Source organism: Eumetopias jubatus, unplaced genomic scaffold (assembly GCF_037043125.1).
Source record: "Eumetopias jubatus isolate StellerSeaLion01/CBP00866 unplaced genomic scaffold, mEumJub1_p1.0 scaffold_12, whole genome shotgun sequence".
In the NCBI taxonomy this organism is placed as follows: domain Eukaryota; kingdom Metazoa; phylum Chordata; class Mammalia; order Carnivora; family Otariidae; genus Eumetopias; species Eumetopias jubatus.
Window position 1 is genome coordinate 113,713,646 of NW_028274818.1, and position 24,307 is coordinate 113,737,952.

Below are 24,307 nucleotides of genomic sequence, written 5' to 3' on the forward strand. Positions count from 1 at the left end.
TGACACAGAAAAACATCTGATATAAAACTGGAGCCGTTCACAGCTGTAAAGGACACAGAAATGATCAAAATGTAGTGACCACAAAGAGAGGAACTTATGCCCCCAAGCAGGCCTCCTGTGCGCAGGAGTGGTTGGGGCGCTGGCGTGCCCGTGCAAGCAGTGCTGGGTTCCACTGTTTCCCTCAAGGGGACAGAAGTAGGAATCTGCTCTGATGGCTCCGCTCAAGGCAGCACCTCCTGATGGAGACGGGGGCAGCCCCTCATGAGTTCCGGGTATCTTAGTGATTCTTGGGCATGGCCCAAATCTCAGCTTCTTCATGACCCAGGGAATGATGGGGGGCCAGCCCAGCAGGCTCGGGTCCCGCAGGTCCTCTGGGGCCAGCCCAGCAGCCATGGGTCCTGCATGGTCTCTGGGGGCAGCCCCTCATGAGTTCTGTTTGTCCTGGTGATTCTTGGGCTTGGCCTGAATCTCAGCTTCTTCATGACAGGGGCCAGCCTATCAGCCGCAGGTCCCACAGGTCCTTCAGGGGACAGCCCAATACCGCAGGTCCCACAGCTCCTCTGGGGACAGCTCCTCATGAGTTCTGGGTGTCCTGGTGATTCTTGGGCACAGCCATGGATCTCAGCTTCTTCATGACCCGGGGAATGATGGGGCGGCCAGCCCAACAGCCGTGGGTCTCACAGGTCCTCCAGGGACAGCACCTTGGTGGGCCTGTGGCCTGGCAGGTACCTCTTGAGGTGGCACTTATCGGACCACACGGCCTCAATGCCATTGGGCCAGTTGACCCCCATCACCTGGTGACAGGCTGAGGTCAGTCGGGGAACCTCCACCACCAAATCCCAAAAAAGGCCCCCATGTAGTAAAAGTTGCCCTGGTCCCTGGGGATGTGGCTCTGGGACTGTGTCCAGCGCTCGTAGCTCAAGTCCTCATGGGCTGCCCAGTAGAAAACGGGGTGTGGGGTGCCAAAGAGGGGGGATAGGATCTCCATGCCCACATGGTCCCAGAACTTCATTCCCGCATCCACGTCCACGCACACCTGGTCTTCCACGTCACAGAAGAAGCGCTGCTCGTGGAAGCGGCTGATCATTGCTCTGTGCTGCATGGACACATCCTGCCAGAGCAGGATGCCGTGTACCTCGAGGACCACTACTCTCCGGCCCTCCCAGAGTGGCCCACGGGGCACAGCAACCAGCTGGTCGGTGAAGACGTAGTAAGTGACCCTGTGTCCACCATGAGGAACACCACCCTTCGGCCTACCTGGAGGGGCACACGGGGCCCGGCAGCCGGCTGATTGGTGAAAACCTAGTAGTTGACCCCGTGCCCTACCATGAGGTCCTTCTCTGGTGTCTGCAGGAACAGCTCCAGGAAGACCACGTATCCACAGGGGCAGTGGACAGGGCAGGAAGAGGGTCACTGCAAGAGGCTGGCAGCAGGACACCAGAGTTGGGGGCCATGGACATGTGCACCTTCTTCAAGGGGGTGGGCCCTGGGCTGCTTTAAGCAACAGCCAACTCCTGACCTTCCTGATGGAATCTGCCAGCAGTACCTCCCTAATATCTGTTCCCCGAGATGGGGGTCATCAGCAGCCTGTCTTCCAAAGGGGAGCCTGAGGCTTTGGAGGCTGGAAACCCATGCAGCCCCACAGTCAGCATGCTGGAGCCAGGAACACTCCGCCTGTGCTGAGCTCCTGGGCAAACCCTGCAGGTGCCCTCCACTGGCCACCCCCCTGCAAATCCCATCCCCACCTTCCAGGAAGGAAACACCTTTGGGCACAGCCCTCATTTCTATGTCTTACAGAGCAGCTAGGATCAGCAGGGCCGGACACCAGTCCCACTTTGCTTTGAGTGGGCTGCCGCTGGCCCCCGCAGACATGTCTCCACTTCCTGTAGGGTCCTCCCTGGAAGGCTACTGGGCATCCTGCTGACAAGGTGCTCAGTAAGCCACTGGTATTCCTAGGAGGGGTCACCCTCAAACTCTGCCACATCAGGAATCAGGTCCAGCCCGTGGACAGGGAAGGCAAAAGACGACACCAGGAAGAAGAGGGGGCTTGCTTTGGTCCCAGGCTTGAATCCAAGGGTGTAAGTTTCCAGGTCCAGGCTACATCTCCCCGGCCCCAAAAGGTTGGAAGTCTTGTCCAACCACGTTCCATGGCTGGTCACCCTTTAAGGGTACTACCTGCTCCCCCCTGTGAGGACAGCAGGTCCCCCATTATAGGCAAGCGTTGTGAGCCCCTCTGAGACTGATGTTTTTGCATAGGTGCTAAGGCTACTTCCCTGTGCATGCCCCACACCCAGCAGGTTAGTAAATCACTCACACAGGGAAGGCGGGCACTACATTTAAATAGGGGATAAGCACACTCAACCAGCAGACATGAGTCAGGTCACCAGAGGGCAAGCCCAGACCCAGCCAATGGGGGAACAAGCCAGATATGAAGCAGGGGGATAGAAGAGGGATCCCGGCAGAGGGCAGAGCAAAAGCAAAGGCTTGTAGTCAGGCCCAGGGCACATGTGGGACGACCACACACTTGGGTGGCCCACAGAAGGGTGGCTGTGGTGGAAGAGGTGAGGCTGGAGAGGATGGGCAGGAGGGGAGCAGACCACAGAAAGGCCCAAAGGTTATGTTCCGAAAATATCACTCTAGTTACAGAGGAGAATGGGTTCTGTGCAGCAGAGGAGAGGGAGAACCTAACCCTAAACCTAATCCCTAACTCCTAACCCTAACCACTATTACCAACCCCACAAAATCAGCAAAATACATTCCTGTACCTTTCTTAAAAGAGATGTAAGAAGCTAGATCAGAAGAATTGCAAAACCAAGAGCTCATAGACTGTGCACCCTAAGCAAGTGGCTCTGCACAAACACCTCAAAGGTTATTCAATAGAGTGAAACAAGCAATGTTATACAGCACAATGAATTTTTAATAAATCATGTGGTCATATTAATTGATGCAGAAAATGTTCTAACCAAAGTCCAAAGTCTGTTGCTGATATAAATACTCACGAAAGCAGGAGTAAGGAGTAATTTTCTCATTAAATCTCTAGCAAACACCATGCTTAAGTCTGAAGATGGACAGCTCTACTCTGAAATCAGGAACAATGACAGGTTGTTGGTTTTCACCTGTTGCTCAATGTTGTACTGAAAATTCTACCCAGAAGGATAAGCCAAGAAAGAAGGCATCCACATGTGAAAGGAAACACTAGAACTCTGTCTAATCAGAGACCAGGGATAACATCATCTTGCATAGAGCTTCCTAAATAATCAACAAAAATGATTACAGCCAGTTACCTAATTCAGCACAGTTACAGGACAAAATATCAATACACAAAAATCTCTCTTATTTTATACACTAGCAATGAATCATCCAAAAAGGAATTTAAGAAAACAATTCCATTTTAGGGAACATCAACATTAACAAATTTTTAGGTATAGAAGTAATCAAGGTGCACATCTTGTACACTGAATGTTACAAAAATTGCTGAAAGAAAGTAAGGGAAACCTAAATAATTCTGAAGACACCCCATGGTGAGGAAAAAACATGCTATTGATAAGATGGCAGTAGAACACAAGGCGATGTGGAAATTCAATGTGTTCCCAACAAAATTCACAAAGGCCTTTGGGAAGAAATGCACAAGCTAATCCTAACAGTCATATGGAATTTCAAGGGACCACAAGTTAGCCAGAACAATCTTGAAAAAGATAATCAAAGGTGAAAGGTCATACTTCCAAAGTTCAAATCTAATAAAAAAGCAATAGTCAAGAAAACGTTGTGATACTGTTGTAAAGGTATGCATTCACCCTGAAGCAAATAATACATTATATGTTAATTAATTGAATTAAATGTTTTAAATAAATAAATAAAATAACAATTTTTATTGTTCTGCATACCCTTTTAAAAAGGTATGCATACAGATCAGTGGGATTTAAGTGAGACCAGAAATAAACCCCTTCTTCTATGGTCCACTGAATTTTGACAAGGGTGGACAACATTACATTGGGGGACAATTGGTTATCCATGTGCAGAGGAATGAAACTGGACCCTTACGTCATTCCACATAGAAACGTTAGCTCAAAATAAGTAAAGGCTTAAATGTAAGAGGTAAAATTATAAACTCTAGAAGAAATAAATGGGGATAAATCTTCATAACCTTGGATTTAGCAATGCTTTTAGCTCTGACACCAAAGCATAAGAAAAGAAAGAAAAAATAGATAAAATAATATCCTCAAAATTAAAAATCTCTTCAGCACGCCTGGGTGGCTCAGTCAGTTAAGTATCTAACTTAATTCTGGCTCAGATCATGATCTCAGGGTCATGATATCAAGCCCCATGTCAGGGTAGGGCCTGCTTGAAAGTCTCTCTCCCTCTCCCTCTGCCCCCGACCGCTCGCACACTCTCTCTCCCTCACTATTAAAACAAATGTTGGAAAAAATTAAAAATCTTGGTACATCAGAAGTGACTATCCTGAAAGTGAAAAGACAGCCCCCAGAAGGAAATATTTGTACATTATGTATCTAGTAAGCGTCTGTTGTCCAGAAGATGTAAAGAGCTTTTACAACTCCTCAACAAAAAGACCACCTAATTTTAAAATAGACAAAGGACTTGGATGACCCTTCTCCAGAGAAATCACGGGGAGTTGGGTGTTTAATGCATAGAGAGTCTCCCTCGGGGAGAATGAACATGTTCTGGAGAATGAGGTACAACCGTGGGAACTCAGCTAAGGCCAGAGCATTGTGTACCTGAAATGTTTTAGGTGGTAAAGGTTATTTATGTTTAGTCACGGTGGAAAAGTGGACGAAGGACTGATGCATGTCACCACGTGGATGGACACTGAAAACAGCCCAAGTGACAGAAGCCAGAGAGAAAATACCACTCAGATTAGCGCCGTCTGTAAATGGCTCAAAATTCATCCTTAAATCCTTAAACCCATCAGGGTTGTGAAAATAAGGGAAAGTCTCGGAGCAGTTCCAGAAAAAGAAAACTGGATCTGAATGGAAAAGGCCATTTCGGATGTGGGGCAGGTGGTAGCAGTGGAAGTGGGTCTGTGGTCTGGGTTATAATGTGGAGAGTGTAATGGTTTCCTCATTTACGGGTATGTGGTGGTTCCGCGGGACAGTGTCCCTCTTTGGGGTAACACGCCCTGAAGCACCCCGTGTGGTAAATGTGGTAAGGAGACGACAGCTGGGGTCTGAGTGTGGAGATAAAGCGTATTTGTGCTGCGGTGACAGGTTGACCGCACTCTGAAATCACCGCAGAGTCCACGACTCTTCAAACCGCCACGGCGGCACCAGGTCACGGAAGCAGAGACGACACCAGACTGTGACGGAGGCCGCGCCCTCCCAGACCCGGTTCCCCCACCGCGGAGAGCCCACCGGCCCTTGAAGGAGGCCACGTGGTAGCGAGAGACTCGCGGGAGGATTCAATCAGCAGCCCCCGTGTCTCGGGTGCAGCAGAAGCAGTGGGATCTGGAATTCCCATTTTCCACAACCCTCCCCCAAAACCTGGTTAGAACTGTGAAAATGCAAGACGGGCACCTCAGGAGAGGGGACTGGGGACGCCAGCGGGGAGGCCGGAGCGGGGAGCCCGGCGCTCAGGGTCAGGGACGGGAACGGCCGTCAGTCACAGGCCCGGGGTCGGAAGCCTCCACGGGAGACACCCGTCAGTCGCAGGCCCCGGAGCGGAGGACGCAGGTGTCCGCTCCTCCAGGAAGCCCACGCTCCCCGCAGCTCAGGGGGGCGAGCCGCCGTCACCGCGAAGCCGGCTTCTCTCCGGCGGACTTCCCGTCGGAACAGCGCCCCCCGCTGCCTCCTCCTTCCCCACGACACGCTGTTCCTCTCCGTCCTTTCTCGTCCGCGATGTGGCCGGAGCTGGCTTGTCCCGGACGGCAAGTCTCTGCTCCTCCCAAAGAAGCCCATTTTGCCGGTAAAACGACCGGCACTTTCAGTTTAAGGTCAACAGGACGGATAAACTCGGTAAGTTGGCCAGGAGCAAACCCGAGAGACAAAAATCCGGTGCATTTCCAGGCGCTCCTCACACACCGTCGGGACGAGACCCGCGGAGCACAGGCTCCTTCACAGCCGCATCGAGAAGAACCACACACCGAGGAGCACACGTCCCCAGGAGCGACACACCTGCCCTCCGACCCCGTGAGACACGGACCGCGGACGTCGAGGGAGACTCGCCGGGAAGACGCCCCGCGCTCAGGGCAGAGCGCACGCTGCGGACACGTCTACTCTCCCCCCGCCGTCCGCCGAGTCCGCGCCGCCGCTACGGGCCTCCAGCGGGGTCTTCGCAGACACGGAACCCACAGCCCTGACGCGGGTGTGGACGCGGGGAGGAGCCGCGGGGCCGAGGCGGGGGAGCCGGAGCACAGCGGCGGGCGGCCGGCCCGGACCGCAGACCGCGGGAGCAGCCCAGGAACCGACTCCGGGTGCGCGTGGACACGGCCGCGGGGGCCGCCGAGCGGATCCGAGGCCGGAGAGCGGAGCCCCGACAGCCCCGCGCACGGCACCGCGGGGACCCCACGTCACCGCACACAGAGCCACGGACACCCCGCGGTCTGCGCACCCGCCCTTCCTCCGCTGCGTCCCGTGAGCTCGGGCCCCCTCCGCGGTCCCCGCTCAGACGGCTTCTCCTCACCTTGTCCTCCCGCGGCGGGGCCTGAGGAGGCCGGGCTCCTGTCAGCGTGGACGCGCCCCACGGCCCCCAGAAGCCTCCACCTCAGGTTCTGAGGAGGCCGGGCTCCTGTCAGCGTGGACGGGACCCCACGGCCCCCAGAAGCCTCCAGAGCGGGGCCTGAGGAGGACGGGCTCCTGTCAGCGTGGATACGGCCCCACATCCTCCGCAGCGGGTCCTGTCGGTGTGGACGCGGACCCACGTCCTCCTCAGCGGGTCCTGTCGGTGTGGACGCGGACCCACGTCCTCCTCAGCGGGTCCTGTCGGTGTGGACCCGGACCCACGTCCTCCACAGCGGGTGCTGTCGGTGTGGACGCGGACCCACGTCCTCCTCAGCGGGTCCTGTCGGTGTGGACGCGGACCCACGTCCTCCAGAGCGGGGCCTGAGGAGGCCGGGCTCCTGTCCTTGCGGACGCCGCCCCGTGTTCTCTAGAAGCCTCCACAGCGAGTCCTGAGGAGGCCGGGCTCCTGTCAGCGTGGACGCGACCCCACGTCCTCCAGAGCGGGGCCTGAGGAGGCCGGGCTCCTGTCCTTGCGGACACCGCCCCGTGTTCTCTAGAAGCCTCCACAGCGAGTCCTGAGGAGGCCGGGCTCCTGTCAACGTGGACGCGCCCCACGTCCTCCAGAGCGGGGCCTGAGGAGGCCGGGCTCCTGTCAGCGTGGACGGGACCCCACGTCCTCCAGAGCGGGTCCTGAGGAGGACGAGCTCCTGTCAGCGTGGACGCGCCCCACGTCCTCCAGAGCGGGTCCTGAGGAGGCCGGGCTCCTGTCCTTGCGGACACCGCCCCGTGTCCTCTAGAAGCCTCCAGAGCGGGGCCTGAGGAGGACGGGCTCCTGTCAGCGTGGACGCGCCCCACGGCCCCCAGAAGCCTCCACCTCAGGTTCTGAGGAGGTCCGGCTCCTGTCACTGCGGCTGCGCAGGCCGGGCTCTGGGCTCCGGGCGGGAGCTGGGGTCGTGCGCCCTCTGCAGGCGGGGGAGGCAGTGCAGGACAAGGTGAGCTCTCCGCTCAATGGAAGCACCTGCTCGCTCCCTGGGTCCAGCTGAAGCCATTAAATTCTGAAAATTCAAGCTGAATGGAGCCCAATATCCCCCCAACTTCTCCAAAAATAGCTAAGAAACAATTAATTGGAAACAATACGGAATGACAACAGTCCTGACTCAAAAATTGCCCTGGTCCTGACTGAACATGATTCCGACCCAAACTTGATCTCAAGCCTGGTCCTGACCCAAGCCCAAGACCCTAACCCTAGCCCCCAAACCCGAACAATGTTCACGATAATCACAAGGCAGAAACCATGCAACTGTCCATCCATGGTGAATGCATAAACAAAGTGTGGTCAAGGGCTTGGGTCTGGGTTCAGGTTCAGGTTTGGGTCAGAGTTCTAGATCAAGGTTTGGGTTTAGGATCAGGGTGAGGGTGAGGGTTTTGGGTGAGCGTGAGGGTAATGGTTGGAGTTACAGTTTAGGGCTTTAGGCTTATGATTTAGGGTTTAAGACTTAGGGCTTAGGGGATAAAGTTTAAGGTCACATTTGTGTTTGGGTTCTTGCTGGGGTTTGGGTTCAGGGCTCATGACTCAGAGTTCTGGTTCAGGGTTTGGGTTCGTGGTTCAGGGCTTGGATTCAGGGCTTGGGTCCAGAGTTTGGGTGTGGGGTTCAGTTTCAGGTTTGAGATTCAGGGTTCCAGTTTGGGGCTTAGGGTCACGTTAGCTTTTAGGGTTAAAGTTAAGGGTTAGAGTTCGGTTTAAGGATCACACGTGTTCTTTAGTTGTCACCATGGACACAAAATTTCTATCTGAAGTTTCTAAATCTGAACTCTATTTAGTCTGGGTGTCAGGAGCTTGTTCAGAATTTAGGATCACAGTAAGAGTGCTTACCAACAGCATTCTGATCCTAGAGTCTCCCAGTCACCCAGAAGCTGTTTTTTTCTTGGTTGAAACATACCCTTTGCACAGGAGGGTGAGCTGGTGCCAAATCTGGGATGATTTCACAATGGCAGAGGTGTGAAATCAAATATTGTGGAAATGTTCATGGATAATGAAACAGGAGACAAATAATTTGTCCACTCCTGATTCTTCCACAATAACAAAGACCAAGTTCCCAATACAGTCTGATAATGTTCCCTAAGAAGGACTATGATACTCATTACCAATACCACAAAAAGGCCCCCTCCCCTGGTTTAAACTAAGAATCACAGGAGGATACTTCCTATTTTGTTCTCAAAAATACAATTTTATTCTTTCGATGTTCCAGTGTGCAATTTGTAGAGGCATTGCCAACATTTTCCGTTCTCAAACACTCATCCACACACGGATAAAATGCAGGCAACATTGTAATGCACTGGTCATTGGGGGACCAAGAAGAAGGAGGGCTATTAAAAGTAATTAAACTATATCTACTATTAAACTCAGAAAAAGCACTCTTTATGGGCACTTAATGAGGATCCCTATCCATAGGAACTCACATCTCATCATATGGAACCCACTCATAAATATCATCAACAACAATAGCCTGCCGACCACTGTAACCCCCCTGCCATTTCCCTATGGGATTGTAATGCATACTCAAACTGCTAGAGACAACGTCAACAGTAGAACAGGAATTGCCCACCCCCAAGGGACCAACTATTACAGTGACGTAAAAAATTCCCACTCCCTCGGCATCATGATTCCGGACTTCCAGCTCCATTACAAAGCTGTCATCAACAAGACAGTATGGTACTGGCACAAAAACTGACACATAGATCAATGGAACAGAATCGAGAGCCCAGAAATGGACCCTCAACTCTATGGTCAACTCATCTTTGACAAAGCAGGAAAGAATGTCCAATGGAAAAAAGACAGTCTCTTCAACAAATGGTGTTGGGAAAATTGGACAGCCACATGCAGAAGAATGAAACTGGACCTTTTGCTTACACCACACACAAAAATAGACTCCAAATGGTTGGAATACCTAAGCATGAGACAGGAGTCCCTCAAAATCCTAATGGAGAAGACAGACAGCAACCTCTTCGAACTCAGCCACAGCAACTTCTTCCTAGAAACATCGCCAAAGGCAAGGGAAGCCAGGGCAAAAATGAACTATTGGGATTTCATCGAAATAAAAAGCTTTTGCAGAGCAAAAGAAACAGTCCACAAAACCAAAAGAAAACCGACAGAATGGGAGAAAATATTTGCAAATGACATATCAGATAAAGGGCTAGTATCCAAAATCTATAAAGAACTTATCCAACTCAACACCCAAAGAACAAATAATCCAATCAAGAAATGGGCAGAAGACATGAACAGACATTTTTCCAAAGAAGACATCCAAATGGCCAACAGACACATGAAAAAGTGCTCAACATCACCGGCATCAGGGAAATCCAAATCAAAACCTCCATGAGATACCACCTCACACCCATCAGAATGGCTAAAATTAAGAAGTCAGGAAACGACAGATGTTGGCAGGGATGTGGAGAAAGGGGAACCCTCCTACACTGTCAGTGGGGATGCAAGCTGGTGCAACCAGTCTGGAAAACTGTATGGAGGTTCCTCAAACAATTGAAAATACAGCTACCATACGATCCAGCAATTGCACTACTGGGTATTTACGCCAAAGATACAAATGTAGGAATCCGAAGGGGTATGTGCAGCAATGTCCACAATAGCCAACCTGTGGAAAGATCCAAGATGTCCATCGACAGATGAATGGATAAAGAAGATGTGGTATATATACACAATAGAATATTATACAGCCATCAAAAGGGATGAGATCTTGCCATTTGCAATGACGTGGATGGAAGGGAATGCTGTTATGCTGAGTGAAATAAGTCAATCAGAGAAAGACATGTGTCATATGATCTCACTGATATGAGGAATTCTTAATCTCAGGAAACAAATTGAGTGTTGCTGGAGTGGTGGCGGTGTGGGAGGGATGGGGTGGCTGGGTGATAGACATTGGGGAAGGTATGTGCTATGGTGAGCGCTGTGAATTGTACAAGACTGTTGAATCACAGATCTGTACCTCTGAAACAAATAATGCAATATATGTTAAGAAAAAAAAAAAGAAGAAGATAGCAGGAGGGGAAGGATGAAGGGGAGTAAATCGGAGGGGGAGATGAACCAATATTTTACTAAAGAAGAAATGAAAAAGCCACAAGCTATTCTGTTTGCCACAAATTCCTACACCAAAAAGGAAAACACGACCCAGTTGCATTTATCCATGTCCTGGCACCTCAACATCAGTTTTAGATATTTTCCTATATACTTTGTAAATGTCTTTAGTGCAAACAGCTCATTAATTTATGCAAATTAGGGAAACTGATTTATAATATCATCACCTTTAAAGGTATCTTCTATACACTTCTTCCCCCTGCCCCAAGATGCCCACCAGATCTGTTGCTCAGGTGAACGATGATACAATCAACTGTTTCAGGAGCCCAAAGCAATCAGTAATCTTAGCTTCTAAATATGCAGTGATCTCAAACTTCTACCAGTGTAAACAAAAAGATTCAAGTGATCAAAAATCACATCGTTGTGGCACCTGGGCGGCTTAATCCATTAAGCGTCTGCCTTCGGCTCAGGTCGTGATCCCAGGGTCCTGGGATCAAGAGCCCCATGTCGGTCTCCCCACTCAGCGGGGAGCCTGCTTCTCCCTCTGCCTCTGCTGCTCCCCCTGCTTGTGCTCTCTCTTTCTCTCAAATAAATAAATAAAATATTTAAATAAAAATCACATAGTTGAAGAAAAATGTATCAGTATGAAGATTTTTTAACTACAATTTTATTATGCCTTTCTTTCAAGCTACAAGCTCTCTTTAAAATGACATCAAATTACAGTGCATACACACCTATAACAGCTTAGACTTGCTTAGGAGCAAATCATTACATGAAAATAAATAACCTTCTAAATATTTCATAATTTAATTGGCTCTTAAATAATTTTCCCAGGGGGAAAACAAGCATTCTGTGTTCTTTGAGTTGGATATATAAGTGAACTGCTATTTATTCATTTAAATCCTGAAGAAACCTAAAGACAAAAGTTATTTTTTCTAATCAATACAGATATACATGATCATCATCATTAATACAGTGAAAGGATGAAATGGTATAAACAGTCAATCTCTCATAACTATGGTTGCAAAATAATCTAAATGGACAATGACTGACCCTGACAGTCATTTCAAGGAAAGAAGAACCTAAGTCAAGAAAATGTTAAAGAATATGTACTCTGACAAAGGAGTGAGAAGTATTAACACAAAAATGAGAACTATGGAATGAAAAAGTCATTTTACTTTGTCTTAAAAAAATGGAGGGTTGCCTGGGTGGCTTGGTTGTTAATCGTCTGCCTCCAGCTCAGGTCATGGTCCCAGAGTCCTGGGATTGAGCCCCACATCTGGCTCCCTGCTCCGCGGGAAGCCTGCTTCTCCCTCTCCCACTCCCCCAGCTTGTGTTCCTTCTCTTGCTTTGTCTCTCTCTGGCAAATAAATAAAATCTTTAAAAAAATATATATGGACAAAACTTGGAAGAATGAGGGAACCTAGACTATTTAGAATTGATGTAGATCTATACCAACATGGACAGTGGTACAATGATTTGTTCTTTTTTTTTCTTAAAGAATTTATTTATTTATTTGACAGAGAGAGAGACAGCGAGAGAGGGAACACAAGCAGGGGGAGTGAGACAGGGAGAAGCAGGCTTCCTGACAAGCAGGGAGCCCGATGTCGGCCTGGATCCCAGGACCCCGGGATCATGACCTGAGTCGAAGGCAGACGCTTAATGACTGAGCCACCCAGGAGCCCTGGGGAATAAGAATGTTCTAAAACTGGTTGTGGTAATGGTTGCAGAACTCTCTGCATCTACTGAAAGCCATTGAATTACACAGTTTAAACAGGTAAACTGTATGGTATGTGAATTATTTTATCAATATAACTGATAAAATATATATAATCTACAAGAAGTAGACAAATTTACAATTATATTCAGAGATTTCAATAACCTTTCTCAATAATTTATAGAACAAATGTACAGAAGATCGGTAAGGATATAGAAAATGTGAACACTATCAACTGTCCTGAACTAATTGGCATTTATAGAATATTCCACCACAAACAGAAGAACATACAACTTTTTCAGGTATACCCAGAACATTGATGAAGATAGAATACATCCTAGGCCATAAAACAAGTCTAAGAAAGTTTAAAATGAATCAAGCTATTCAAAATATGTACTCTGACCATAATATGCAATTAAATTATAACTCAATAACCGAAATATTCCCAACTATTTGGTAACTAAATGACATGCTTCTCAATAATTGATGCATCAAATATGAAATCAAAGCGGAAATTAGAAATTATTTTGAACTAACTAAAAAATGTATAACTAACATAAAATGTGGGATGTCACTACTTGGGGAGAAATTTATAGTGTTCAATATATTAGAAGAAAAAGAAGATTTCAAATCAATGACCTCAGCTCCCACTTTAAGGAACTGGTAAAAGAATGAATTAAGCCCAAAGTAGAAGAAATAACAGAGAAGAAATCAATGAAATAGAAAACAGCAAAAACAAATAGAGAAAGTTAATGAAAGTAAAACTGGTTCCTTAAGAACCAGTACAGCTGACTTTAGTCAGACTAACCAAGGGGGGAAAGGAGAAAAAATTAAAAATTACCAATATTAGGGATTAGAACGATGGCATCAGCACAAATGCAGCAGACAGGCAGTCATTAGAAAGATAATAAGGGAAAACTATGAACAATCTTGTGCCTATAAATCTGACTAGCTAGATGAAAGGGATAAATTCTTTGAAAGATAAAACCTACCAAAGCTCATTCAAGAAGACAGATGGCCCGAATTGCTTACTAAATACCTATGAAAGAAACTGAATTCCCAATCCCATGCCCTTCCACAAAGTGAACTCAAGGTCCAGATAGCTTTACTGGCAAAGCCTACCATGCAAGGAAGAAATAATAGGAATTTTACACTAACTCTTCCCAAAAGCTGAAACATGGAACACACTTCCCAACTTATTTTATGTAGCCAGCATTATCCTGATAGTGAGATTAACACAGAGATGTTGCATGAAAAGGAAACTACAGACCAATATTCTTCATGAATATAAATGCACCGGTTTATTTTTAATTTTAGCAAATGAAATCCAGTAAGATAGGGAAAGGGTAATACACTATAATAGTAGTGGAGTTTATTCCAGGAATGCAATGTTTATTAAACATTCAAGAATTGGGGCGCCTGGGTGGCTCAGTCAGTTAAGCATCTGCCTCAAGTCATGAGCCCAGGGTCCTGGAATCGAGCCCCACGTGGGGCTCCCTGCTCAGTGGGGAGCCTGCTTCTCCCTCTCCCCCTTCCCCTGCTTGTGCTCTCTCTCTCAAATCAGTCAATAAAATCTGAAAATTAAGAAAAGAGTTAAACATTCAAAAATTATTCAGTATAAGCAAGAAGTGAAGGATAAAATGAACCCTGTGGTACTGGATATGGGTTGGAAACAGCAGTATGAACTCCTGTTTAATATATATGCAGATGGATAGATACAGAATCAGTACAGGCATGCATGTCCACGTGGGTTAGGATACATGCCTGCATTGCCTCGTTTTGTGTTACCTACCTCAGGGGGCCTAAAAGCGATGACATCTCAGGAGCAACAAGCATGCCTTGTGTCTAGATCTTGGTTTCCAATTAACATTCTCCGATTAAAGGAACCAGGTCATCTTCGAGAAATGCAGGACTGAGCTAGGGAAAATATAAGATAAGCCTGGAGCATTTTATAATATGAAAGTAAAGATATATTTTAAAAAAAAAGGTAGGGTCACATGAAACAGACACAGTAGCCATGTGAAAGCACTCCCAATGGCCAAAGCTAGAAAAAAACAGCAAATTAAATAATACAGTATTGGAGTATCATCCAAAGTATAAAATAAATGTATGTGGGTCTATACTGCAAAAATAATAAATGGGGGAAAGAGGCAAATACTCCCTACAGAAGAATTCTATTTTTTTTAAGATTTATCTATTTATTTTAGAGACAGAGAGAGCACAAGTGTGAGGGGCAGAGGGAGAGAATCCTCAAGCAGACTCACCTCTGAGCACAGAGCCTGACAAGGTGCTCGAATCCACGACCCTGAGATCACGAACTGAGCCCAAAACAAGAGTCGGACGCCCAACCAACTGCACCACCCAGGCGCCCCAGAAGAATTCTAAGTAGTATATGTAGATACTACACTTCGCAGGAGCTGACACTTCATCAACACCACCCCCAAGTGTGCTCTAGACAGAGCAACTCAATTTCAAAGCATAAAGGATGGAGAGGGAACTGTGAATAAACCTGGAAAACACTACCCTGCCCAAGGGACCAAGGTTTAGTTTCAGCCCTGATGTCACGTGTACACCATGGACTCCCCCATAGGAGTGAGGAGAAGGGTACTTCATCTCCACGGAATTCTTTGAAAAACTCATAATCCCAATAACCATGAGAAAAACATAAGACAATTCAAATTGAGGGACATTCTGCAAAACATCTAACCAGTATTCCTCAAAACTGTCAAGGCCATATAAATGCAAAGCAACACTGAGCAACTATCACAGAGCACAAGAGACTAATGAGACCTGAAACTTAGAAGTCATCAATGTTTTTTTGCCTGGATCAATTATTATTGATTATTATTAATTAATAATGTTATCATATATTAATATTAATATTAATTATAATTATTAATATAATAGTAATGTTATTATTATGGTTAACAAATGGGGTTTTTTGATTCTGTCATTACTTTTACATTTATTAATTGGCATCATCAATGTTTTTTTGCCTGGATCAATTATTATTATAATGGTTAACAGATGGGGAGAAAGTGTAAATTCATATATTCCTTTATTGCTTAATGAATCATAATCCACTGCTGTCATTACTTATTTTGATGCCCAGGTTGACCCAGACTTGATTAGAGGAAGCCCTTCAAGAAGGCTTTTGTTTCTTTATTACATAGCCCATCATTCTGTGAGCACTTCCCTACTTTCTGATACAAAAAGGTGTTCTAAGTTGGTCTTGTTCTTTTCACTGCCCAGCCCTAGAGTCAGCCAATTCTTTACGTAGTGTTTCCTTTCAGTGTTTTAGTGGAGAGTGCTATTTGGAAACCAAGATCTGTCCATTGCTACCAGGGCATTCACTGCTACTGGGTTCTTTTTTGTGTATTGTTGTACTGTTTAATTCTAGCCACGGCTCTGAACAGTATTTTAGTTACTACACAATATAGATTTATGCGGGGAAATGTGTGCCTTTTGTTTGTATTTTTTTACTATGGATGTTGGCCAGATCTAGGAAATATATGTACATATATATATACACACACATATGTGAATACATATACACATTTAGGTGTATTCATATGATGCGTGTATATATGTGTGTGTACACACGCACGCCATGAGTTCACACAGATATATCTGGTTGCCCTCCAACACCATCGGGTTCACTCTAGCTCTCCCCTTTCCATATCTGTACCTTCTCCAACAATAACAAACCTGGCTCCGGATGCCACCAGTATATTTACTCATTTGCTTAATCCCCCTCATGGAGCCAGTCTCTTGCTACCAGGCTGCCTCTTCACAATCTCCTTGTGTCAACCCCAGCCCCGCAAGGGCCCCCCAACCCCTAAAATACTCAGCCATGAGAGTTCCAGCCTCTGTCCAGTCACCTTCCCACCCTGCCTGAAAGGAAAAAAGGAAGAAAGCTATCGAGGAAAAGAGGGAGAGAGGCAGGCAATTCAACCACTCTCTCCATCAACCTTTGTCCCATCCGCAAATATTCCCCATCTCTCTCTCTCTCTCTCTCTTTTTAAATTTATTTTAAAGAAGGAGAGAAGAGAGAAAGCGCAAGTGGGTTTGCATGCGCTTGTATGAGGGGGAAGGGGCAGAGGGAGAGAGAGAATCTCAAGCAGACTCCCCACTGAGTGTGGAGCCTGACCTGAGCCAAAATCAAGAGTCTGATGCTTAACCAATTGACCCACGCAGGCGCCCCTCCCCATCTCTTTCATTAGCACCACCACCATCCAGCAGCTCAAAGGAATTCTGGAATCATCCTTCAGTCCTCTCTTTTTCTTGCACCATTTCCTTCTAAATATATCTGGAGTCAACCTACTCCTCACCATCTCCTATTCTCCTGCCACCATCTCTCACCTGGATTGTTGCAAAATTCTCAGAAGTGATTTATCCACTTCAATTCTTGTTCCCCTGAAAATATTCCATTTTTGGTTCAGCTTCAAACATTAGGATTCTAAAAATGGATTAAATGTGCCAACAATAAGGACGTTTAGTATCCTTGCCATGCTAGAAATAAATTGCCTTTCAATGGGATATACTCTCCAATAAACTGCTTTTTCTCATGTTTAAACAGTTCCATGCAGTTAGGATAAGAACCTAAAAGTATGGATCTAAACAATAATACAGCTCCCAAAATGCAACTGAAAAATATCTGTTCATAAAGTAATACTAAATGTGTATATCTGTTTTAAGAAGCCCATATTAAATATGGCAGGATGCAACCTTTGTCTCTTATGCTTAGGCCTTCTTATTAATGTTTATTTAATCCACTAACTTCTTGTTTATTCGATTCAAGTGTGCAATTATATGAAAGGAAAGGAGAAAGGATCATTTATCCAAATAACAGAAGATCTGTCAGTTTCTTACTCTTCCTCAATTGCAACTCCTTTTATCTCAGAGAGTGGTTTGGAAGTGAGTGCTACTCTTTGGAATGGAATAGATGGCCAACCTAGGTGGGTAGAACATGCACTTATAATTTCCTTTTTCAGTACAAGCATCTTATTTTTAGTAAAACTCCAGAACAGCTTCCTTCCTCCTCTGAATGGTGTTGCAACATTTGCACTATTAGACTTGTCATCTTATGAAACAGCCCTTCCCAGATAGTATTTATATCTGGCAGCATGATGACTGGGATCAGCGTTTAATTAATTATGTGTATTAAACATCTGCAATCACACACAGATTCTATTAACCTGGAAGGCTGCTGGGATGCCCAGTATAAAAGGAATGCACAGATGTCCTGTTGTATTACCTGATTTTCAAAGATAACATTTTAAGTACTTTTAAAATTTGCTAGAAGCACAATTTGTGAAGTCAGATCAATTTTGCTTTTATACTGACTGAAACATAAAAAGAAAAGAAAGAAGGAATTTGGAGCTCCTGGAATACAAGCTGAGAGCTGTGTATAGTATGAACATAATTCCTTACCACACATATCCCCTGCCTTTACCTCAAGATCTAAAATGTTATTCAAGGGAAGAATAGAGTCTTTCCTGAGAGGGCATTTTAAATTTTGTCAAAATACCAAGTGTTTTTCAGTGGTTATGGCAATGGCTTTCTTACCGCATGCAATTTCTCTGAACAGCCACATAAGCCTTTATCAACGCTTTCAGCAGATATTAAACTGAATTACTATAATTCCCTGATGTTTTGTCCTCCACAACATAATTGTGCTGAGTTATATGATTGTTATATATGTTAGCAAGTGGTCTCCTTTCGGATCAGGCTAGGACTTGAGCAGACAGAAATTTGAGCAGTCATCTATCCATTGCTGGGGTAGAACCAGGTAGAATCAGGAAAACCTTCTTGTAGGTATTGAGGATCAGAATCCCATGCCTCTAAGGATAAAGACTGCAATCTTGAGTCAAGAAGCAGACAATAGGCATGGGCAGAGGAGACTAGACTACACACACTTTTCCCTTTCTCATTTAGGGCAGTTATGAAAATGCTGTATGATAATATCAGCTTTGACCCTGGAGCATCCAATCCATTCTCCACACTGCAGCCTGGATGAGGTTTCAGAACAGATGCAATCATGTCCATCCCCAGATTAAAATTATTCTCTGACTCTCCATGGTCCTCAGGACAAAGTCCAAATTCTTTATCACTGCTTGAAAGTATTTTACCATTTGGCATTGGCCTATATACCTGGCCTCAACTCTTCTTGCCTCTTCATTCCAGCCAAACAGAACAACCTGGGGTTCTTAAACCTAGCCAGGTCGGCTTTTTACCCAAATTATTCATGCCATCTGGTTATGCTTCCTACAATCCCACGTCCCTTGCCGGGATAACCCCTATTTATTCTGCACATCTCAACTTTTCTTGACTTCCCAAGCCTGAGTTTGGGGGTTCTCCTCTAAAACTCTGTGTTTGTCCTTGTAAGAGCATGGACGACATTGTATGTAATTAAACCTGTTAAATTTCCATATCCTTGATGTGTATCTTGTCTTGCCTAGTATAGCCTAGTATAATCTCAGTGTATAACAGGTCCTTAGTCAGTGTTTACTGAACGAACAGAAGGATGACTTCCAAACCCAAGAGTGTGCCCATCAGTAGAACCTGCAGTTATAGACGTAAGGACCCGTTCTTCATTTCCCATTCAAAATAGTCCAGTTCCTCCATCAGAACGCTGATGTTGAATAAATGATTTGCTGACCAACTCTCCAAAGTTTACCAAAACTAAAGATATTTTCACCTGAAGCCTTGAACTCTCCCTTCTCCCCTTCATTTATCCAAACTGTCTCTGACTTTAAAGGATTTCTAAAGCACTCTCTCCCCTCCATGGAGCCACCCCTGACTATTGACACCATAGAGTCTGCTCTCTTTTTTTGTTTCCAATCTTCACAGGTTTACATTCTGCATCTGTATCTTAGCTCTTTATATCCTATTGCTTTCTCATAGTATTATGTTTAGTTCATCCCCGAATTAAACTGTGATTCCCTAAGCACAGGGATCAGTTCTTATATTTCTTATTAAACATATCATGACTCTAGAATAATGCCCACTAAAGTGGCTATCCCTATATCTCTTACTGTATAGTACTTTCTGTTGAAATTTCTGTGTTATTATCTTTGTAGTCATATTTAGTTTCCCCTATTACAATCCAGAGTTTTGCTCTTCTGTGGTCTAATCCAGGTAATGTGTGTGTTACACACAAAATAAGTTTTGTAGTTGATGACAAGGACCATGATGGTTTGTCTTCAGTAAATATTTGTTGATTACTTGGTTGATTTTCTGTGGCAAATACATCTTCAATCTGAAAAGAGAAAACCCATCTTTGTGCCCAGTCATCTGATTAGTGGAGCCCCAGGGACCTGAAGATTTCATGTCCCATTTCTCTTTCACATTTGAGCTTGAGCATCTCTATTGGATATCCAGGGACCCCAGGGATGGCACCCTCCCTGATAAGTTTCTTCCTTTGGCAGAAGGAACGTCATTTCTACTGTGGAACATTTATCTGTAAAGAATTGTTCTGTAATGAAGAGCACACATTTTGCTTAATGCAAGTCTCTGCATACCAGAAGGCAACTAGCATTTAATTGCCCCAGCTGCTGATGCTTCCTTGTAATTATTGTATTTATTTTGAGATTTACAGCTGTAATGAAGACATTAAGAAATGCAATCCTGGAACTCTGCTGCAGTCCCAAGATATTCAGGATTAAGTTGATGATTAATAATATTCATGCACAAGCAGCCCAAGATGATAAACACCATCATCCCTCTATTGTTAGGTTATCTTGGGATCTAAAATTACTTGTTGTACACTGATAATGAAGACTTAAAATCTTCCTCTTCCATTGTGAAGACCTCACCTTCTCTAGATATATAAGCCCTTCTGTGAAGGAGAAAAGCAGATGCAGGACATGCAACCCCATGGAACATGACAGCAATGACAACTCTAACCTTTAATGATGAAGGAAAAATTTCCCAGAAATCCTTGGTTAGTATTAATATCAGTATATTATAATGGTAATGTCTGTTCTGAAAATAATGTTGACATTATTTTATATAGCATATATAGCATTGATAATTGTTTCATTTTTTTTGCTAATTACCCTCTAATCTTTAAGGACCTCAAAACCTAGGTTCATGGTCTTGCCTAAAATGAAGAACAATTTGTACATATCTCCCTACCCCCCCGCCACCAATCATATAATATCAATGAGAACAGCAAGTTATTCAAAGGACCCTTCACACTGTACTGTTGGTGTAAAACACAGGATACTGTATGATGTGAATCGACCCCCTCAAATTGAGGAACGTGGCAGATGTGGACATCTCTTTCCTCCAGAGAGGTGAGCCTCAGGCTGCTTACATTGTAATTTGGAACCAGACCCTGAAAATGTAAGCAGGATAAGGTCTCCAAATTCTCTTTGTTTTCAGGTTAACAACTGCATTTCCCATGTATTCTTGCTAGGGGTATGAGACTTAAAGCAACAGTAAGAGATAATAGAAAAATTATATAGAGCTGGCCTACAACAATGGTGAGTACTGGTCAGTGCAGTGATACTAATATACTGGCAATGATGGGTGGGAATGATGCATGTGGTATGTTTGTGCTGGCCCAGAAAGTTGAAAAAACCCATACTTACCCAGTACCTACAAAGTGTCAGGCAGCTTAATGTATATTACCTTATTAAACCACCTGTCAGGAAGGCACAGTTACCCCTAATTCAAAATCAAGGAAACAAAGCTTCCAAAAGTTTAAGGAACTGGGACAAGTTCTGAGAACCCTTTCCATGACAACACACTGTCAGTCTAGAAAACAGAGACATTTCAAGGGGATCATGAGTACACTCTATAACAGAGCTTCCAGTGGAGATATAATGCAAGCCATGTATGTAATTGTAAACTTTCCAGTAGTCACATTTTTAAAAGCAAACATAAATGGGTGGTAATTTTTATATTTTATTTAACCCAGTGTATTGCAGGCATGATAATTTGCACATGTAAAACAACTACTGAGATTTTTTTTTCATCCTAAGACTTCAAAGTACAGTATACATTTTATACTGATTGCACATTTCAATTTGGACCAGTGTACATTTTGGACTTAGACCACATTTCAAGTGCTCCACAGACACATGCGGTTGGCGGTTACCATGTTGGACAATGCAGCTCTATATCGTGCATGGTATGTTTCACAAAAGGGATATTAAACAACATTAATAGTAAGTGGGAGAGGTTGCCTTTCCTGGGTTTTATTCATTCACCCATCTGATCTTGGCTAAGCCCCCAGTGCACAAGCAACCGTAGGGGATAGGTGGAAAACTAATCATGCTTTCAGGGGATTCAGAGTCAAGCAGGAGAGAGAAGAGAAACAACAAAGAAGAATAAATGGGGGCGCCTGGTGGCTCAGTCGGTTTGATTTCAACTCGGGTCATGATCTCGGGGTCGTGGGATTGAGTCCTGTGTTGGGCTCCGATCTCAGTGTGGAGTCTGCTTAACCTTCTCCATCCACTCCTCCCTCCACCCCCTCTAAAATAAATAAATAAGTACAATCTTAAACAAAAAGAAAAATTAGGGTGGGGAGAGCAAAAAGTGCCACAAGAAAAGCACAGGTAGAAAAAATGCTATGGGACTTCAGCAGAGGGAGAGGCTGCTTCTGGCTAGGAGACCAAAGAAATTCTGGGTCATTTAAAATGAAAAAAGAAAAAAAGACTAGAGAGCAGGCAGACAGAGTTCTGGAGAAGGGCACTGCAAGCAAAAGCAGCAGCTTGAGCAAAGGCGTGGAGGTGGGTCAAGCATGGAGTGTCTGCGAAAAATGGTGAAAAGTTCTGTAAGCTTGCAGCTTAAAAGGAGTCAAGAGGAGGAGGAAGGGGAGAGCTTTGAGGAGTAGGCGGTGGGCAATCATTATCGCTTATGAGCAAGAGACTGGTTCCATGTTCTGGCAGCACGGTATGCCATTTGGAACAAATACTTGGAGATGGTGAGGGGCTTCTGCAATCATCTGAGTGAGAGGTACCGGAGTCCTCAATGAGAAGGAGAATGGAAATAAAAAGGAGAAGGCCCAATAAGTAATATTGGAGTTTCCATGGACAGGATTGGCAGCTGTGTAGAATGAGGAGGAAAGAGTCCAAGATGCCAGGGTGCCTAGTGTCGTGTCAGTACCAGGAACAGCAAGCACGTGGAAAAGAGAAGAGAGAAAACAGATTTGGGGAGGAAAGATGATGGTCCAGTTTGGGACCTACTGAATTTTACTGATAACCTTGTATTGGATTGATAAATAAGTAAATAATAAAAAAACAGATACTTGATCTCTGCAAGTGCAACTTAGAGAGGAAATGAGCTAGCATTTAGGGAAGTTGGAACTTTTAATTTTCCACATCTGTACCCTCGGCAAGGAGCCTCACGTTTGTGTGTCTCATTATCCTCCAATGTAAATGATGATGATGTAAACTCCGTCTTGGCGTTGAGTGACAACCCAATGAGTTGGGACAGGTAAAAGTTGAGAACAGTGCGTGGTCCACAGTAAATACTCAAGAAATGTCAACTATTATGACTATTATAACAATTCTTCCATTTGGGAGATAAGTCAAGACCCACTGCACCTGTGGCGGTGAAGGTTTCCATCATTTCATTTCTCCGTGGAAGGCAGAATCAGCAAGAGCTTCCTAGATGGACTCACGGCCTAGGATTCCTTGCACTCTCTCTAGTTTGCGGACACTTCTAAGAGGTAATTCCGTTTCTATGGTAGAAGAATCAGTGTTGAGGCGCCTGGGTGGCTCAGTTGGTTAAGCGTCTGCCTCCAGCTCACGTCCTGATCTCAGGGTCCTGGGATTGAGTCCCACATCAGGCTCCCTGCTCAGGAGGGAGTCTGCTTGTCCCTCTGCTCCTCTCCCTGCTTGTTGTCTCTCTCTGTCTGTCTGTCCCTCTCAAATAAAATCTTTAAAAAAAAAAGAAGAAGAATCAGTGTTGGTGGGGGAATATCAGAGTCAAGAGCTGCAGTATCGCTAGAATAAGTGCTTGGGAAACCAGCTTGTACCAACTTGCAGAAGCCGATTGTTAAGTTTTTGAGAATTTTGCAAGTTGGTTGTTGCCATTATTAAAAATGAAATCATATAATCATACAAATAAGTGAATAATATAAAAGTAAGGTAATAAATACTTAAAACTCAGCATTTCAAATTATTTTACTATTATGTATGCTCTTGAGGTTATTCTTACCTGTTTTATCTTTGGGGTGGAAATACAATATAATGTCGTGCTACTCCTCATCTCTTCCCAACATTCAGTGATGCCACATTGGTAGCTTGAAATCAGCCATAGTGATAATCTTTATACCACAGGATTGGCAAATGCTGCAAATCAGAGCTTAATTTACTATTCTGTGGCCAGACAAAATTAAGGGAATGACAAACTACAGCTCATAAACCAAATCTAGCCCACTGCCTGTTTTTGTATGGCTTATGAGCTAAAAATGGTTTTTATATTTTTAACTGTTGAAAAAAAAAAAAAACAAAAGAAGAAAAATATTTCCAGATATATAAAAATTACATTGAATTCAAAGTTTAGAGTCCACAAATAAAGTTTGGCTGGAATACAGCCACACTTATCTGCTTACATGCAGCTTCTGGCTGCTTTCATACTGTGATGGCCGGGTTGTACAAATAGAGATAGTTAAGATAGAGACCTTATGAACTAAAAAACCGAAAATGTTACTATCTGGCCCTTTGCAGAAAACGTTGGCCAATCCCTGGTTTGGACTTCAGAAAGTGGTAGAGGAAATTTAACTAATACAGATTAAATTTTTTAAACATGTCGTGTCTGGTTATTACATTGTGAATAAAAAATTGAGGAGATATTCTTCCAGTTTTCCTCCAG

The 24,307-nt window shown here is 44.8% G+C and overlaps 1 pseudogene; it reads right to left on the reverse strand.

Moving 5' to 3' along the window:
- Positions 1 to 574: 574 nt before the first annotated feature.
- On the reverse strand, positions 575 to 1,383 carry LOC148162940 (histo-blood group ABO system transferase pseudogene; annotated as a pseudogene).
- Between the last annotated feature and the right edge of the window lie 22,924 nt (positions 1,384 to 24,307).